Here is a 19,298-nt window from a genome sequence, read left to right as displayed (position 1 = left end):
TGTTTTTTTTTAAACAAGAAGAAAAATTAGAGGTGGGAAGCTTCAAATACTGGGTGAAAAAACCAAAGACATGTATTAAGGATGTGCACTGATTATCAATTTTTATGTAATATTTTAAAAACAAAGTTAATTTTAGGTTATTATAACTGTAGGTATACTGTTATACCATTATCAAAATATATTCTTTAGTTCTTAGATCATCACTTATATTGTATTGCAGCAGTGAATATTAGAATTTTGAGTCTGTCTTTTTTTTTTTGCCTAACTTTCTTAAAAATGCTGTCAATAATGATAGTTATCTGATTAGCTTTTAGAAAACACCTGGCAGGTAAAAACACCTGGCAGGTAATCCAAAATGGTTTTAAAATGTGTATGAACACAATGATTAGTATTTCTTTGCCCGTTTTCGGAGATGACAGCTATATCCTTGCCTATTTCTCAAACATGTAGGGAGAGGTAGACATCATTTGTATGTTTACTTCATTTCCTCTTCTCAGTTCCTGACTCTATGCTGTTTTTTTTAAAAAGGGGGTATTCAAGGAGGAAATCTTATTGCTGTTTAATGACAAAAATAATTTATTCTCTCTACTGACAAAGAATCTAATACTAGTGTTTTTTGTTTTTGTAAAAACTACTGATTGCTCAATTACTTGCTGTAATTGGATGGGGCCACTGCTCCAGAAAATCCTACAACACATAGTAATAGTTATAAGCATATTTGCTGCAGAGGCATTACATATGTATAGACTAAGTCATATAACAAGCTATGATCTGAGATTGTATTTTTCATTTATTACATTCACCTTCCTGAAATACAGCAGGATTTTTTAAATGACCTGATTTAACTGGACTTAATGTAGCAGTTGATTATAAAGGCGTGAAGAACTAAGTAAGCTGGTAAGAAAGTAAATTAGAATGGCTTCTAATTCAGGTATCAAATATAGTTGACTCAAAGAATGCCCAGCGTTGGGGGGGGGGGGGGTGCAGTTAGGGGCATCACTCGCCTCTGAATTGAAAATCCTCCTGTAACTTAACTCCCCTCAAAACTTAATAGCCTACTGTTAACTGGTAACATAAACAGTTGATTAGCATATTTTCTATGTTACATGTATTATTTATATACTGTATTTTTACAATAAAGTTACAGAAAAGAAAATGTACATTTACATTTCCGCACTTAACAAAAAAAGTTCATGTATGAGTAGACTCACACAGTTCAAAACCCATGTTCAAGAGTCAACTGTATACATATTTTAAGTGTCTGCTTAACTTTGGCTAAGACTGAGGATTAATGCTTGGGGACCTTGACCTTTTAGTACTATTATGAAAACTGATACTTTACCCACTTGGTTGAGACTTGAGCCAACAAGAGACGGCTATACAATTAAAAGTCTTGGCAGCTTACTAACCAGCTAGCTTGTGGATATAAACTTTTCTTCAGACTTCTTTTGAGACATCTGTAATAGCTATAGTAATTATTTCTTGATTTATATTTCTAGTTTCACATTGAAAAGGAAAATTAGCTCCTCTTGCCTTCCTAAGTATCATGCGGACCTTTTGAATAATAAATAGTGGCTGATTTATAATTTGCCCATATAATCTTAATACGAACTTCATTAAATTTTTTTTGCAACTAGTTGTCCCATTGAGTGTAGTCAATACAGTGCCCTGTAGCACAGCTGCCTTAGGAATCTCTCATATATTCAGTGATTTTAAGTAATAAGGTTGTACATATAGTCGTTGCCATTAATTATGGCTAATTTACTTAGCAAATTCAAGATTACCTACATTTCAACTTTGAAGTGAGGCAGTGCTATTGCCATTGATACTAATGACCATGAGTTAAATGAGAACTCAGTGATTTGAAAGACGTTGGTTAAATTTTGGTGGGTTTCTTTGTATTTCATTCCATAAATATCCATATTAAATGTAACTGTAGGGGCACCTGGGTGGCTCAGTGGGTTAAGCATCTGGCTCAGGTCCTGGTTGGGACACTTCCTGCCCAGCTGGAAGGCTGCTGCTTCCTTTCCCATTACCCCTCTCCCTACTCGGGCTCTCTCTGGCTCTTGTTCACGCGCAGATAAAATCATAAAAATAAATGTAACATTATTTCACCTCTAGCATAATGGGCTCTCTTACTTTTCATAATGAACCTAATGATTTACAGGTGGAAGAAACCAGGAAACTAGGAAGGAAAAAAATTAGTGAACTTTTAATGCAAGTTTATGCTTCATATAATTTGTTGGGATTTAACTTCGTGTCAAGTCTAAAGTGTCACATCACCGTAGACAAATCTGTTACTACATTAAGTCATATAAATAGGTGCTGTAGTTTGGAGACTATTATTAATGATGAGGGAGGTGGTTTCCGTCCAATTATGTATCCCCTTTGGTGGTTAAATAAAGGCATGAACAAACTGGCAGATTAACTTCGATGTAAAAAAGCGTTTAGAAGTTAAGTCAGAGTAAGATGGTTTCCCTCAGATTATGTAACCCCTTTGGTGGTTAAGTAAAGGAACGTACAAACCGTCGCCGACTAACCCCGATGTAAATAAGCGTCCAGAAACAGAGTACCCGGTGCTGGTACGCCGAGACCGTAAATTTTTCCTCACGTGCTCTTCTCCAGTACTTGAGCAGTGCCCTCTGAAATACTATCTAGGGTGTAGAGAAACTTATTTCTCTCAAAAGGCCACTCGAAGGTGTGAATGGGGGAGAAAGTATTGTGGGGCTCGCGACGATGTCCCCGCGCCAGGTGCACGTTAATGTACTTTCGAACTCGCACTTGGGGCCCCACCTGGTAAGGTGAGGGCTGGCGCGTCGGAGCGCAGCAGAGGTCCCGGCAGGTCCGGGTCCCCGGGATCCAGTTCAGGCGCTGTACCGCCAGGGCGCAAGCGCACTACCGCGCGGACATGGGGGCCCCGCGTCTCGGTACAGGCCGGGCCAGCTGTTCGCAGCTGCGAATTCAGGAGACAGATACCCTGCCTCTGTCTTTAGACCTATTTCCCTGGGCTCGACCTCACAAATTCGCCCACCCGCCCTACGAAAATAACATGTAGAATACCCTGTGTTCGGCCTCTTCGCCGCCGTCGCCGCCATTTCCAGAAGTTTCCAGTCACATCCACGGCCATGGTCGCCACAAAAAGAGACTGCAGAGCCCTGCGGCCCCGCAGCGTCAGCTGAGCCAGCGCTGCTTTCTTGCGCATCCCTATTCCCCTCTGTTTTCGGGCCGGTGACGGCTGAAAGAGACGGCGACACCTGGGTGGAGAGGGCGAGCAACGAGAGATGAGTTCCGGCCTGCACCCCCGCCGCCTCTCACTTGGTACCTTCCGACTCCTCCGCCCCGAGGCTCGGGAAGCTTCTCCACAGAACTGAAAGAGCTGCGCGGTAGCGAGGAGGGGCCGGCGGAAGGGGCGGGCGGGCTCTGGGGGCGGGGCGGTCACGCCGCCCGTCCCGTGCCCGCGGAGTCACGTGCCTGCGTCGCAGCCAATCGCCGGGCGGCACTGTCCTGGGAGCGAGGAGGCCGTGGTGAGAGACGGACGGAGACCGGAGATGTTTTCAAGCTCGGCCTCCGCGACGTTCGTGGCGGTTGCAGCGGCGACGAAGACAACGACAGCGACGGCAACACCGAGGCACTCATTCAGGGGGTAAACCCTCCTGCGCCGATCGTGCCTCGGGTCCGTGAGGGTGAGGGGGGCGTGGCGACAGGCGAGGAGGAAGGAGGGGCGCGGTTTCGAGCCCAGTCCCCGGCGCTTGGGAGGAGACCCCTCAGTTCTGCGCTGCTCCCGTCCCACCTCCCCAGAGCAAGGTAGGGGACGCGCCCTGCCCACCCTGTCTCGTGCCGACCGGCCTGGCCAGGCGCGGCCCGCGGTGCCGCTGGCCAGACAGTGACAGGCCGTTAGTGGCCCCGGCGCCGGTCCGCCCCGCCCGCCGCTGCCCCTCCAGGAGTCCCGAGGAACCGCGGCGCGGCCAGGAGCTGCCAGCAGGGCGGGGGCGGTGCGGGGGGACTCGGCGGGGCACCCCCCGCCGCTGCTCCCGGGGCTGGGCTGCCGTCGCCTCCCGGAACATGGCGGGGCCGGGAGGAGCGTGTGCGTGCGAGTGTGCGCGGCCCGAGAGGGCGCCGCCGGCGTGCCGCGGCTGGACCCGGCGGGGCGGGGCGGGGCAGGGGGGGGCGGCGCGCCCAGCTTGCCGCGCGCGCGCCCGCCCGCCCGCGGGGAGCTGGAGTGCGGGCGCGCCCGCGGGAGACGGCTGCGGCAGGCCGGAGGGAGCATCGAAGGTATCGGGGTCAGGGAGAGAGGAGGTTGAAAGGGAGAAGGGAAGTCGCCGCTTTAATAATCTTGGGGGAAAGGAGAGCGGCACGCTGCAGCTCTGTCTTAAATGTCAGTGTAATCTGTCTTTGCCGCATTGGGCAATCGGTTCTCTTCATGGTTCTGCAAGTGGTCATTCGAATGGTGTTCGTAGACCCTTGAAGCACGTCAGGTTCTTAGATCTCATTTTGAGGGGTAATATGGTGTGACGCATCCTCGAGGATCTCAAAGCGTTGAATAAACGGTTGTACAAAGAGGTTACCGAAGCCCAGCTGACAGCTGTTTTTATAATAACAGTAAGAAACAGTTTGGGATGGGAAGTTAACACTATTGCACCAGTTGAAACCGTAGGCAACATTTGAAGCAGTGTAGTCGTTGATATTGTAATTTCCACCGGACACCCGCGGCTAAACTGCGAACGCGGTTGAAAGGGGTAGCAGATTAAGTGATGTGTGAAGCCTTGGAATTGTCTGTAATCCTGAAGTTGAAATGAACCTATGTTCTTAGTCATGCACTCCTTTTTTCATTTTAAAACGGTTTGCGTAAATTATGAGGGAGGGCGAACTGGTAAAATAGTTATTTTAAAATAAATTAACTGTTTATTAAAAACATATGCTCAAGTAGGCTGTTAAAAATCTCGGGCACTGATGTGTTTAGTTTCTTCAGTCATTATACGAAGGCTTTCCTGGAGATTAGCTCAGAACTGGCAGAACATATGCTCTATTGGTGCCAAGTGGCTTAAAAACAAAATGAGATAGTGTTGACTGTATAAGATCAAGTCATTATATTAACTAATCTTGTTGGGAAAAGTCTTTAATTTGGGCTAAACGCAAAAAATATTTAAGGACTCAAACTGTTTCCTCAGGAGATTATAGGCAAGCAGAGAAAGGTTTTATTACTTAAAGATTTTTTATAGTTGACACCAAGTACTAACTAAATTTTTTTTAAAGGAAGGTCTGCAGTCGGTTTGACTAAAGTTAAGCTTAACTATTCGGGGCATGTGTTCTATTTTAGAGGCAGGCAAGGTGTTAAAATGAACTAAAATCTGAATGTTAAGTGGTATTCAGGAAGGAAGAAAGTAAAAAAACAACAGGATTCCTTTAATTTTCTTCATCTCATACTGGTTAGTATGATTTTATGAGCAAGCAGAGCTGGGAAAGTGAAAATCTAGGGTTGAGTATTCCATGAGGACTATTTGAGGAAGAATCGAGAGAACTAAAGTATTCTGATGAGGAAAGAACTTAGTAGGTGAAAAATATGTCGTTCAGTCTCTGGTTTTAGTTCTTGGATATATAATATCAGGAAGAAAAGAAAAAAAAAAGACTGAATTTTGTTTGGAGACGAGTGCCTACTCAGTGGAATGAATTTAAAATGAAGATGTTTCTGTCAAGGTGCTTATATATTCCTTTTTCTTCCTATGGAAGCTGTTGGAAAATGCTATAGTCTTCTGAGGTAGATTGTAGAAAATGGTCGTCAGTGGATATTTGAAAAACTTTGTTAGAAAGAGGTCTTAATTCTAAGGAGTAAGAAGAATAATAAAAATATTGAGTTTGTTGGCATTAGTTGACCGGTAGTTAAATTTTCTTTCTTTTTATGTTTTAAAAGCATTATTACAGTCTTAAAAGAGAATGATCTATGAGATTATTTCCATCATAGTCCATAAGAGGTTTAGGCTGCTTTATAAAACTTTAATGATACCGAATACGTATCTATCAGAAAGGCATAAAAAAATTGATAATTGGAATAGGTTTCTTAAGAGTTCACATTATTTTGTGACTTGGAACTTGTTGCTAGAATTGACATTAACATGTATTTCTAAAATGCGTTTGCTGTATAAAAGGTACAGTCATGGTGATTTGTCCTGAGAACTGGAAGGGTCCTCAAATTTTCTAGTCCGTTTCCTCCACGAGAAAATTAAGTCTTAGTAAGGTGAAATGACTTACCCAAGTCAGTACAGCCTTTTTAAGAAGTCTGTGGTTTGGGCCTAGAGATTTCCTTTCTGTGAAAATGCTAATGCCTCTTTCTTTAAGAAGTAGCCTTATGGAGTAGTGAAAAAAAATACTGAAATATAAATGAGAAGACTCAGTTTAAATTCTTGATTTTGAAAATATCTTGATTTTTTTTTTTTATTTCCTCTGGTTCTTGACAGATCACATTAACTTTCAGAACTCTTTTAATCTACAAAAAATAATTTTCCTAAATAATTTACAGAGTTGTTGGATGGAACAAGTGTGATTACTTATGGAAAGCACCAGGTATACTGTAAGCTTTTATACATATAAAAAGTGGCAATATTTAAAAAATAAATACAGTTTTACTGTGTTACAAGGTGTCTAGATCCCTAGGTTTTTGCTTAGCCTTAGCTTTATTGTTTCCAACACCTGCTGTTTTACAGATTATAACTCCCTGTAGATACATTTCTGATCCCCACTTAGTTCTAATCTTAGTAAAGCCTCTTACGAACATTTTAAATATTGCAGTTGTTAGAGCCTGACTTCCTCTGGAGAATATGAAGTTTCTCCATATAGCATTTAGAAACATTCTCATTTACACTCATGCATGCATAATCTGTTTCTTTAACAGTGGCTTTTAAAAAGTAATAGTGAAAGTATCTTAGTTGCAATGTTAATTTGTCTGTTGCTAGTTTCCACATATAGCAATAACAGGAGATAATTTCCTTTATAAACTCAGCTTTGAATGGTTTGTGTTAAGGTTATCTTGTACATCTAAATATGTAGAAGTGTTCAGTTTTTGTTTGTTGGCTTTCACTGTTATGTTTAAAGACCTTTTCTTCTAGTGCTTTAAATTGATACTGGAAACAAGTACGTGAATATTGTTTATTGTAGTTTTATGTAGAGTATTTGTAATCTTTTTTTTTTAAGCTTTTTTTTAAAAAATATTTTATTTATTTATTTGACAGACAGAAATCACAAGTAGACAGAGAGGCAGACGGAGAGAGAGGAGGAAGCAGGCTTCCTGCTGAGCAGAGAGCCCGATGTTGGGCTCCATCCCAGGACCCTGAGATCATGACCTGAGCTGAAGGCAGAGGCTTTAACCCACTGAGCCACCCAGGAGCCCCGAGTATTTGTAATCTTGAAGCTAAAAATTATAATTAACATTCATTGGGCACTTGGAATATCTGTGTTCAAAGTTTAAAGTAAAATATTTAAGATAATTTTCAGAATAACCCTGTTAAATAGATACTATTATTATCCTAACATATGGCTGAGGAAAATGAGGCTTTGAACTGTTATACCATGTGTAGATATTCACAGACCTAAAAAAAAAGTGACCAAGACTGTATTATTCCCATTATTGTTCTTAACCATTTGTCTGTGCTCTGCCTCTAATTAAGTGTTTAGCTGATTTTGAAAAGTTTTAAGGCAGTGTTTCTTAAATTTCAGACTTTGTGAAAATGTCTAGGGGCCAGCTCTGCCTTCTTTTTTTTTTTTTTTTAAAGATTTTATTTATTTATTTGACAGACAGAGATCACAAGTAGGCAGAGAGGCAGGCAGAGAGAGAGGAGGAAGCAGGCTCCCTGCGGAGCAGAGAGCCCGATGCGGGGCTCGATCCCAGGACCCTGAGATCATGACCTGAGCCGAAGGCAGCGGCTTAATCCACTGAGCCACCCAGGCGCCCCCCAGCTCTGCCTTCTACTGTGTTGCTGTGTTGGTCAAAAAAAAAACAAGAAGAAAAGTAAACACCTTATAAGAATCTTGGAAGGTAGGCAGTAAGCTTTTTCTGAGATGTTGAGATAACTATTGGGTTTCTTTTATGTTAGTTGTCAGAAGCAAATTAATCACATCAGCTACAGCAGGACTACGGTTGTTAACATTACAAGAAGTGATTTTAACAAACTCCATCTTGATATTGGTGACTGGAGAAAAAAAGATCACTTAACCAAACTCATTTAGTACTTTTATAAGTAATTTACTTTTATAGTAAATTTGTCCAGTTTAGATAAATAGCATGCAAGACTAGATTTTCTAATTAATGAGACCCTCCAAAATTCTAAGAAATTCAAACTCTGAAATTCTTAGAAAATTAAGTTTAAATATAGAAATGCTTCCAGATTGAGATAAGTAGAAGAGGTAAACATGAAGCTGCAAGTAATAAGGTGGAGTAACTTCTTTGGCATCTTAAGTATTGTCTCCTCTTTGGCCGATCCCTTAATACTTGCTTATTGCACTAAAATTGTTTCAAAGTATGTAGTAGTTTACTTTTCTGGCTTTTGGTTTGTATTTAGGCCATAACTGGAGGAAGTATCTCTAATATTAGTTATAAATACCGTATTTTCTCTACTTTTTTAAAGATTTTTAAAAAATTTTTTCAGTTAAATACTGTCTATACCCAATATGGGGCTTGAATTTACAACCCCAAGATTGAGTCGCATGCTTTACTTATGGAACCAGCCAGGCACTTCCACATAACATATTTTTAAAACTGCTTTGTTACTTGAAAGAGGTGTGAGAGAATCTTACAGCTTCTGAGATTATTCTTCCTCCTACATAGAAGTTTTGTCTGACTCCTGTTTCTAATAGAGAATGAAAATCATGCATGTGTGGTTCTCACTTCCTAGAAATAGCTGTATTGACTCAGGATATAAGATAATAAATAGTATATAAGAATTATGGTGCTGTGTAGTTCATGATGAATTTTTTTTTAATTTATTTATTTGAGAGAGTATGCATAAGCATGAAAGGGGCTTAACGGACTGAGCTACCGAGGCACCCCAGTTCATGAAGTACTTCTTACATCAGATCCCTTGAATTTCATAGCTACTCTGAGATCAGCAAAACATCAGCTAACCTGATGGTGTTGAACCATGGGTAGGATCCAGGTTAAAATTCCTTGGCAAAATGGTGGACTCTCGAAATTCACTCGAGAAAGAGAAGTGTTTGCAAATCTAAAGAAAGGGAGAAAAAAACACACATACTTTTATCCTTTTCTATCAAAGGCACGTTGTAAACAGCTTTCTTTCTATTTTGTTATACCTCTTCTGAAACTTAAACAGGGTAGATGTAAATACTAAAAACACTCTTTATACCACTGTACTAATTGGTGGTGATTGATAATGATGTTAAAGACAGAGGAGAAAATTAAAATTTTACAGAATGTTTCTTACCTTAATTTGCACAAAAATATTATAAGGTGGAAGAAAACCTTGTTACATTCTGTTGTTCTGGAGTCTAAAGTCTTGCAACCTCCAAGTTAAAGTAAGTCCTTTTTACCAGAGTTTAAGTATTTGAAAGCTACTTGGTGATCAAGTTTAATTTTATTGAGCTTCTGTACTTAAGGTACTGTTAGATACTTTCATATATGTTATTTTAATCCATGATGAGAGTAGATACCTTACATATGTAGTTATAAATACTTCAAAAAAGCCATCAGTAGAATATCTCCAGCTTTAGATACTAGTACTCATGAACTAACTTGAAATTTATAAGTGCTGTATAAATGTAAGTTTGTTACTTTCAGAGATATTTTTCTTCATAGATTTATGTTGAGGTGGATCATCCAGTGGTAGTTATTCAACCTTCAGAAATTATCCCTGTCTTCCAGTGTTCATCCCAAGAATAAAGGTGAATGTTCTCTTTAAGTTGCATTGAACAGGACAAAAAAGTACCTCTTCACTAACTTTCTGTTTGTCCTCATATCATTGAAAATAAATAGGAATGTTTGACAGCAAATTGGCTTACTCATTCTTCCTTTCTTTTGTCCTTTTTCCTCCTTGCTCGCTCCTCCTTCCCCCTTCAGACACTAGTGTTCCTTTGCTTTTGCAAACACCCAGTGGAAAAAATCTATACCTATCTGTTGTTGGTTGACAACTTAAAATCGTTTTACTAGATTTAAGTAATACCGCTTTTATTTTCTGTGTCAAGGCTTTCGTCTTTAATTATGGTTTGAGTATTGATTTTAGCTACAGGAATTTGGATTATTAGCTAATATATCAGGAAATTGTCATTTGCATTTTCTATGAATTGACACTTCATATCCTTTGGCGATTTTTCCTCTCCTTAGTTCCTTATTGGAAACTTCTGGGAATGGCAATCAAGAATTTAAACTTCAAAAACACTTTTATTGTGTTTTTAAACTACAAAAGTAATATATGCTTATTATTAAAATAAAAAACTATGTAATAAAAGGGTTAACAATTCTCCAACCCCCCCAATAGTCTTTGTACATTAGAGATTGTTAATCTTCTATATATTACAATAATTTTTTCTAATTTATCGTTTGAATCAGAACTTGCATTTTATAGCCTTTTGGCAAACCCAGAAGAAACTGGCTCTCTCCAAAGTTACCTTATTGAGATGATAACTCTTTAGGCCCTTTTCTTATGTCTCCACATACCAGTCCAAGAATTTCTCCTGCCTATAATTTTTGTGAACTCAGATGTTAGAGAAGTAGTAGCAGAAAACAATGAGAATCCTTGAGCATAGGGGAAAACTGGAATCTCATATTAAAGTTATGTTCATTATGAAGTGCCTGTTGACTGGTATAGGTGTAATGACAAGTGTTCTATGATTGGTTATAGGCTCTCCACATAACTTTTCATTCACTTCTTACAGTGATCTTGTGAAGTTTATTTTATTCCTATATATATGGTTTTTAATTTTTAATCTCTATGTTCAACATGGGGCTTAAACTCAAGACCCCGAGATCGAGTCACATGCTCTGCCTACTGAGACAGCCAGGCACATTTATCTTATTCCCATTTTAGACATGAGATTTCATTGAAATCTATGGCTGTATTTTTCCCTCACAAAACTACACCTTCAAAGAAGTTGGAAGAAAGGATAAAATGATAGATACATGTTTACCCTTTTAGGGAAAAGTAGTTATTTTGTGTTACGGATTATGGAATATTATAAAGAGTGAAAGGGCTTAAATGATCCAGTCTGATAATGTGGTAGTTTATTGAATTTGAAAGTAAGTAGAATTTCTATTTTTTACTTCTGAATCGTCAAGTTGAACAAATATTATGGATATAATAAAGAAGGTTTTAAATATTTCATCATTAAAAAATTTTAAATAAATTTCTATGAAAGCATTGACCTTATTATTGAGGGAGGTGTTTGGGAAAATACATGCAAAGACAGTGTTATGGTCTCTGTCTTTTTTAGGTGTTTATACTCAATGAACAAAAAATAGACATGTGAAATAGGACAGTATTCTTTTTTTTTTTTTAAACATTTTATTTATTTGAGGGGGTTGGGCAGCACGAGAGCGGGGAAGAGCAGAGAAAGAAGGACAAGCAGACGCCTCACTAAGCATAGAGTCAGATGTGGGACTTGATCCTACAACCCTGAGATTATAACCTGAGCTGAAATCAAGAGTCGGACACCTAATCGACTTGAGCTACCTAGACACCCCAGGGCAGTATTATTCTCAAACATCTAAATTGCTTTCTGGTTGTTGCAGATAAGAATGTGGTAAACCCTGCAAGGACATAGATCATGTCTATCTTGTTCAGTGTTGTATACCTGAATCTCATCACATCCCATGGGGATTGGAGTTTTCACAATACTACCCTTTTCTTGTTACTTTATTACAGTTATTTTAATATATTGAATTTACTTGTTCGGGTTCCCCCATTACCATAGTTTTCCTTTTCACTCTCTTCAGTATACTTTGGTTAGGAACCAGTTTATAATTCTAAACTGCTGTGGCCAAAAAAAAGCTACCAGTAATATGTACATATACCTCCCTAAGCCTATTTAGAGCATGTTTTGTTTTAAATGCCCTGAAATATGCACTTATCCTGAATTCTTGTGTGTACTAGAGTAAGTAGGTTATTGGTCATTATGCAAGTTACAGAAAAAGTGGGTTAGCATATAAGTATTGAAATAAAGCCCAAACAATTCAACCCTGGTGTGGAGTCATATGAAAGCTATAAATTTTGGCTCTAGTGTGAAGCAGTGTTACAACCAATGCTATAGTTGGGTCTGGGTAAGAAGAGTGTGGTATGTAGATTGGAAATAATTTAATACTTCCACTGGTATTGCTCTCTCATAAGGTACTAATTTCAGCAGTTTCTCAACTGCATAAAGAGTTTGGGTATAGATAAAGATGAGTTTCAGGATCACAGGTTTATAATTATAGAGGCAGTGATTCTGGGAATTTTTTTTTTTTTAATGCTATGACCTTTATCCTAAATCTCTTACATTTTTATGTACCAGTGTTAAAAGTACACCAGATTATCTAAACAATTAAAAATCCTTCCATTTGAAGGTAAAGTATATGCCCTGTTATTTTAAAAGAAAGCTTTTAAAGTGAGTGAGGGCATTACTTGGGATTAAACTATAAGGAATATTTAGAATGGCACCAGATTCAGCTGCTTGTCTTTTGAGGGGCAGGAGAAGGGGGCAAAGTTAAAATACCAAAACCTTTTTATTTTGAAGTATTTCAAATAAAAGGTGCAGGAAGCAGCATAATGAACTTCCTGGGTACTTATCACCAGTTTAAGAATAAACATTACAAATTCAGTGGAAGCCCCCCCCCCCCCCCCCCCACTTTTCCTGGATCCATTTCCTTACTCCCTGGAGGGAATTCCTATCTCCCTTTGTACAAACTTCCCAACTGTGGCATTTCCCTTTCTCTAGACCTATGTAATTTTGTTTCTTTTTTCAAAGTTCACTTCAGTGACCACTTTTCATCCTAACTTTATTGCATATTGTATAATAGTAGGAGTGGTCTGAAAGGGAGTTGAAAATAATATTGTATATGTGAGGTGGAAATCTACCTTAAAATCTAGGCAAGGGAAGTTAGATTTCAACACTGTACTATATGCAGAACAGAATTGGTAGAGTAGGTATAAGAATAACCTAACAACGTAACTGTTTTTAGGAAGGTTACTCTGATAGGAGCCGTGTGGAGTTGTGGGTCTAAAAGGAAGTGATGATTTGCTATTCATTTTGATTGACTTTTTTCCTCCTAATTACTGTACGTTGGTAAGAAATAACCTAACAACGTAACTGTTTTTAGGAAGGTTACTCTGATAGGAGCCGTGTGGAGTTGTGGGTCTAAAAGGAAGTGATGATTTGCTATTCATTTTGATTGACTTTTTTCCTCCTAATTACTGTACGTTGGTAAGATTTTACTTGGCCTCCAGCACTACCATTTTGACAGAAGAGAAAGGAGCTGGTGGCAGAAAGCTTAATAATGAGTATTTCTAGTTTTCAGGACGTGGGAAATTACTTCTGACCCCTTTTAGAATCTGTTGACAGTGAAGTGAATACATAGATTCTATTGGATTTCTGCTTTAGCCATTGGTAATTTTTTCAGCTCCCAGTGCCGGGGGTGCAAGGAAAACTACGCCTAACCGTTTTCTCTGAGCTGTTGCAGCCCTCTGCTGGTCTATAGAAGTCGCACAATTTAGAACCCTGTAGGGCTAGAAAGAGGTCAGTAACTCAGCAACTTGTTTTTAGAATCTTCAAACTTTAGAAGTCATTTATGCCACCTCTCTCAGTTGCAGATAAGTATTTTGTATAACACACCTTAACAATTCTGGAAATAAATGTGCATATAGATGTATTAGATACCCCGGACAGATCATTGTAGACACAACTGCCTGTATTTCTTTAAAAGCCTAAATATATCGTTAGAATGTGGTCCTATATGGTCCACTGCTTGACAGTGTCAAGAAACATCTTTTTACCACTAATCCCTTTTGTAAATATTGTCTAATAAAGTAATGAGAATTTTTTTTTTTAAAAATTTGGCGCCTGGGTGGCTCAGTGGTTTGGGCCGCTGCCTTCGGCTCGGGTCATGACCTCGGGGTCCTGGGATCGAGTCCCGCGTCCGGCTCTCTGCTCTGAGGGGAGCCTGCTTCCCTCTCACTCTCTCTGCCTGCCTCTCTGCCTGCTTGTGATCTCTCTCTGTCAAATAAATAAATAAAATCTTAAAAAAAAAAATTTGAGATGTTATTTAGTTGCTGCTGTTAGGAGATAAATACAACAGACATGCTAATTGCTTCTTTTAAATTATTTTCTTTTAGGTGCCTCCTTAGTGCAGTAGGCAGCGCGTCAGTCTCATAAATTATTATTTTCTTTTTTTAAAGATTTATTTATTTGAAGGGTGCCTGGGTGGCTCAGTTGTTAAGCATCTCCCTTTGGCTCAGGTCATTATCCCAGGGTCCTGGGATTGAGCCCTGCATCGGGCTCCCTGCTCAGTGAGAAGCTTGCTCCTCTCTCTCCCACTCCCCCTGCTTGTGTTCCCTCTCTTGCTATCTCTCTTTCTGTCAAATAAATAAATAAAACTGTTTAAAAAAAATTTATTTGAAAGAGAGCATGCACCCATGTGTGGGGAGGAGGAGAGGGAGAGAATCTCAGACAGACTCTTCACTGAGCATGTTGCACACTGCCCCACTGCGGGATGTGGGGTTCAGTCCCCCAACCCTGAGATCATGACATGAGCCCAAATCAAGAGTAGGATGCCCAACCAACTGAGCCACCCAGGTGCCCCTTGAATTGTTGTATTTTAAATTACTTTCAGCGACTTTCCTGTTGCTGGAGCCAGAAACTTGGGTGTCATTCTAACTCTTGTTTACAATTCTCCCTACTCACAATCTGATCATTATACTTTAAGTGGTCTACTTGTCTCTCATCTGATTTCTCTTTAGTCTGTCTTCCAAAGTTTCACCAGCAACACCTTTCTAAACACTACTTAAATTACATCACTGCCTTTTTAAGAGTCTTCTGTTTTTAAGATTTTATTCATTAATTTGAGAGAGAGAAAGAGAGCATGAGGGGGGGAGGGTCAGAGGGAGAAGCAGCCTCTCCACCGAGCAGGGAGCCCGTTGAGGGACTGGATTCTGGGACTCCAGGATCATGACTTGAGCTGAAGGCAGTTGCTCAACCAACTGAGCCACCAAGGCGCCCCTAAAAGTCTTAAAGTGCTTTTTGTCATCATTAAGATCGAACAACACAATCACAAGGCACTTCATGATGTGATCCCTTCCTATCTTCTTTAGATTCATTTTCTACCCACTGTGCTTTCAAGTTTTGCTATCCTTTCAGAGTGGCCTGCTTTCTTATGTGGGAGTGTGCACATGCGTATCCTTTTCTCTCTGCAGCCCTGTCCCTATCTACCTGCCTGGTGGTCATCCTCAGGACTATCTTAGTCTTACCTCTTCTTGAACTTCCCCAAGCACACCCCCATATACATGCATCTGAGTTGGGTGATCTCTTTGTGCTAGTGCTGCCTTATTTTTGTAACATTTTTTGTTCCATATAGTAATTAACTTGTCTTTTTTCCCTTAAAAACAGTAAATTTCCTTTAGGCTAGAATCATGTCTTATCTTTAGTTCCATTGCTTAGCATAAAGATGCTTAGGAAATATTAAGTGATTAAAACTGCATGAGTGGGGCACCTGGGCGGTTCAGTCAGTTAAGCATTTACCTTCAACTCAGGTCATCATCCCAGGATCCTGGGATCAAGCCCCGAATCGCATTGGCATCTGGGCTCCCTGTGCTCAGTGGGGATCTGCTTCTCCCTTTCCCTCTGCCCCACCCTCTGCCTGTTTGCACTCTCTCTCTGTCAAATAAATAAAATCTTAAAAAAAAAAATTGCATGAGCAAACTGGGGTATGATAGCTAAAGGAAATATCCATAGTTAAATAGTTTAGCATCAAATATGAATTTTTTGAGCTTGTGAGGGGAATCCGTTCTTCTAGACCAGTGCTTACTGGACATACTTTTCATCCTCTGTCTATATTGGGGGAAGAGTTGGAGATAAAGAGTGATAGGATTTTAGAGCTGGAATGGACCTCATTTTAAAATGAGAAAACTGAGACCCAAAGAGTTTACTTAGAATTAAAATAAGAACTCAGGTCTTCTGGTACTTATTTTGCTAAATTTCTCCTAATATGTTTTGCCTTAGGCTTGGCTAGTATTAGTAGATATTGGTTGTTTATATTTCAGGAAATTGGTTTATTTAAATATTACTCTGTTTTGTGCCATAGGTTTACTTTAGTGGAATTTTGAAAGTAATTACAAATATAGCGAAACCAAATTGATCATTGTATTTACTTTGAATAGTTTTCTGAATTACCTGGCATGGTTAGATTCCTGAAAGGTACAATATTTAGCAGCACCAGTCCAAAGGGCTATATTTACTGGATTGAGCTTCTGTCCTGAGTCTTTTATTTCCTTTCCTATTCTGGTGGCTGGGTTAGAAAACATAAAACACATAAAAGTACCTTTACTTTCCCTCTTCCTTTGTCTGAGGCACTCTCTCACCTGTCATCTCATTATACGTTCTCCTAGAACAGTATAGTTCTCCAAGTGGAAGTTGACCTATTTTATTTTTTTTAATTTATGATAAAGAACACACAGTCTCCTTTCGTAGACTGCATTCTCGAATGGTTTAAGTAGTCAAGGGGGGGAAAGTCCAGTTAATATCTCAGAAACATGCCATTTATTGTGAGGCCTTTTCCACTTTGTTTAGAACCACTTTTTTTTTTTTTTTTTTTTTTTGGTCAGATTGAGAGAAAGAGTGAGAGAGCGCACAACAGGGAGAGCAGCAGGCAGAGGGAGAAGCGGGCTCCCCTTTGAGAAAGGAACCTGATGAGGACTCAATCGGAGGACTCTAGGATCCTGACGAGCTGAAGGCAGACCCTCAACTGACTGGACCACTCAGGCGTCCCTTAGAACCACTTTTGAAATGTGAGGGAATTAAGCTGTATGGTCTTTAAGTAGGAAATAACCTAGTATTTATGTGTAATGGCTTATACTTTTTTGCATGGGGGGAAGGCAGAAATAAGGATGTCATAATTTTTTAATAATTTAAACTATCATTTTTGCGTTCATAGAAAAGTAGAATTTGGAGTGCAGTTATTCTAAATCTCTTATTCTGGAATCAGAATTTTGAAAGGATAGGAGATCTGCATTGTCATCTAGCCTAACATTACTTTCAAAAAGAAACAAATACTGAGACATGATGAAGGTCAACCAAAAAGTCAGTGGTAGGTCTCAGAATAGAGTCTTGGATTTCAAGTTCCAAGATGAAATCATGGACAAAGGAATTGTAAGTTTCCTAACTGAATGACTCTTAAGGATCATTTAATTCTATTGCTATAATTTGGTCCTTTATTAGATGCCTTTTTTTTAAAAAAACAATTTTGAAGGAAGCATTTTCACCCGTAGAACAGCTGCAACCCAGTGAAAGCTAAAACAAGAAAAATGGAATTCTATTCCATGGTTATGGTCCTATCTTTTCTTTGAATGTAAAATTAGTGGTGGACTTAGAGGGCATTATTTGAATATTTTATATGTACCAATGACTGCTAAGATATCATTTAATTACTTTCCATATCTTTATCAGTTGAGCTTTATCATTTTTATAATACAGGTGAAGAATTTAAGTAACTTTAATTTTTTCAGTTGTATTTAGTCTAAAGTGAATGTTTTAGGGACTTACAGACAAAATGGTAGACTGGTGAAGCTGCCTTTTTCAAATATGTGGAAATGCTAGATAAAAATAAAACAATAAAAAGTACACAGCGGAGTTTAAAAGCTAGAAAGAGGAGTCTGCAGGTGCCTGAAGTGGAAACAAGACTCATCATCCTAATAGAAAACAGAAAGTGAAGCCCTTTCCTATGAAGGAAACAGATATTCCTCAACCTGTGAGCTTTAATGCCTTGGTGGAATTCAAAGGCCCAGGAATGGCACGGAGCTAAGTCCAGACCTGGAAAGGTCTGAATTATTCAGGAGTGGGGTAAACAAACAACAAAGAAACAAAGTCTAACTACCTGCCTGGGTTTATTTTTCCTGTCTTAATTTTCAACCTTTTTAGTATCCTTTTGTGGTTTCTCTTACAAAGTATATTGCTGAATCTTTTATCCAGCTGCAGAGATTTTTATCTTTGTGATTAATGAGTTTAATCCATTTTCATTTATTATAATTACACATTAGAAATTATTTACATTCTGTTTATTTAAACTTCTAGTTATTTTCTACAGTTTTTTAATCCTAAGTATGTGTGTGTGTGTGTGTGTGTGTGTGTGTGATGTATCTTCCCTCCAGACAAGACAAGTACTTTTTTTTTCTTAATTTTAAGACAAGTACTTTAATTGCTTTCTCACTGTCCTCTGGTCTCCATCCCATCCTCCACCGCCAGTTTCCCAGTAGCCCTGTTGATGTTGTGTTGAATTTTAGTTCGGGCTTGCTGGGGGTTTTCTTCAAGCATCCATCCATCCTTTTTCTTACTTTTTATATAAAATATGCTTTATTAATTATTTACTCACTCTTACTCATGTATATCATGTAGTGTCCTCAGAGATTTATTTCACTTCCTATTTGAGTGCCTATATGAAAGTAGTTTCCACAGGGTGTTTGTATGTAAACATTCTAAGGCTTGTTATGCCTGAAAATATCTTTAGGTAACCCTCACTTTTATTTTTTTTATTTTTTAAATATTTTATTTATTACAGAGAGAAAGGGAACACAAGCAGGGGCAGTGGGAGACGAGAAGCAGGCTCCCTGCTGAGGAGGCAGGGAGCCCGATGCGGGGCTCGATCCCAGGACCCCAGGATCATGACCCGAGTCGAAGGCAGACACTTGATGACTAAGCCACCCCAGGTGCCCCTAACCCTCACTTTTAAATAATAGATTAGTTTAATTACAGATACTACCACATTATCTTTTTGCTGCTAGTGCTGCTTTTTGTAAGTTCTGATATCCATTTGATTTCTTTTCCTTTCAACATGATCTGTACTTCCTTTCTAGAAGATTTTGAGATTTTTGTCTTTTCCAATTTATAATGTGTCGGAGTGTAATTACTTTTCTGTCTTATTCCCTTCATTCATTCAGCCAATACTTATTCAGAAATCTGTGTGCCAGGATGTATTCCAGAAACTTTAATCTGAGGTCTTTCATCTTCTCAGTTCTGAAAAATTATTGGTCATTTTTTCAAATATTTTGTTTTCTCCATTTTTTCTTTCTGTGAATTTTATTATATGGATTCTGCTGCTTCTAATTTCTTTATCTCTTAAT

The 19,298-nt window shown here is 39.1% G+C and overlaps 1 protein-coding gene across 4 annotated transcripts in view; it reads left to right on the top strand.

Moving 5' to 3' along the window:
- Window positions 1-3,543: 3,543 nt before the first annotated feature.
- The window catches only part of ANKRD12 (ankyrin repeat domain 12), a 129,580-nt gene continuing 113,825 nt past the window's right edge, over window positions 3,544-19,298 (top strand). For 2 of the 4 annotated variants that reach the window (XM_046024168.1, XM_046024165.1), the window contains exon 1: window positions 3,672-3,804. The gene's annotated coding sequence lies outside the window, so the exon portion shown is untranslated. Of the gene's footprint in view, window positions 3,805-4,206; window positions 4,273-19,298 lie in introns of those variants that run through there. The other 2 variants (XM_046024166.1, XM_046024167.1) reach the window with 2 other exon arrangements.

Source organism: Meles meles, chromosome 12 (assembly GCF_922984935.1).
Source record: "Meles meles chromosome 12, mMelMel3.1 paternal haplotype, whole genome shotgun sequence".
Classification (NCBI taxonomy): Eukaryota; Metazoa; Chordata; class Mammalia; order Carnivora; family Mustelidae; genus Meles; species Meles meles.
The sequence above is the reverse complement of the archived record's forward strand: the minus strand, read 5'-3'. Positions and strand labels throughout refer to the sequence as shown.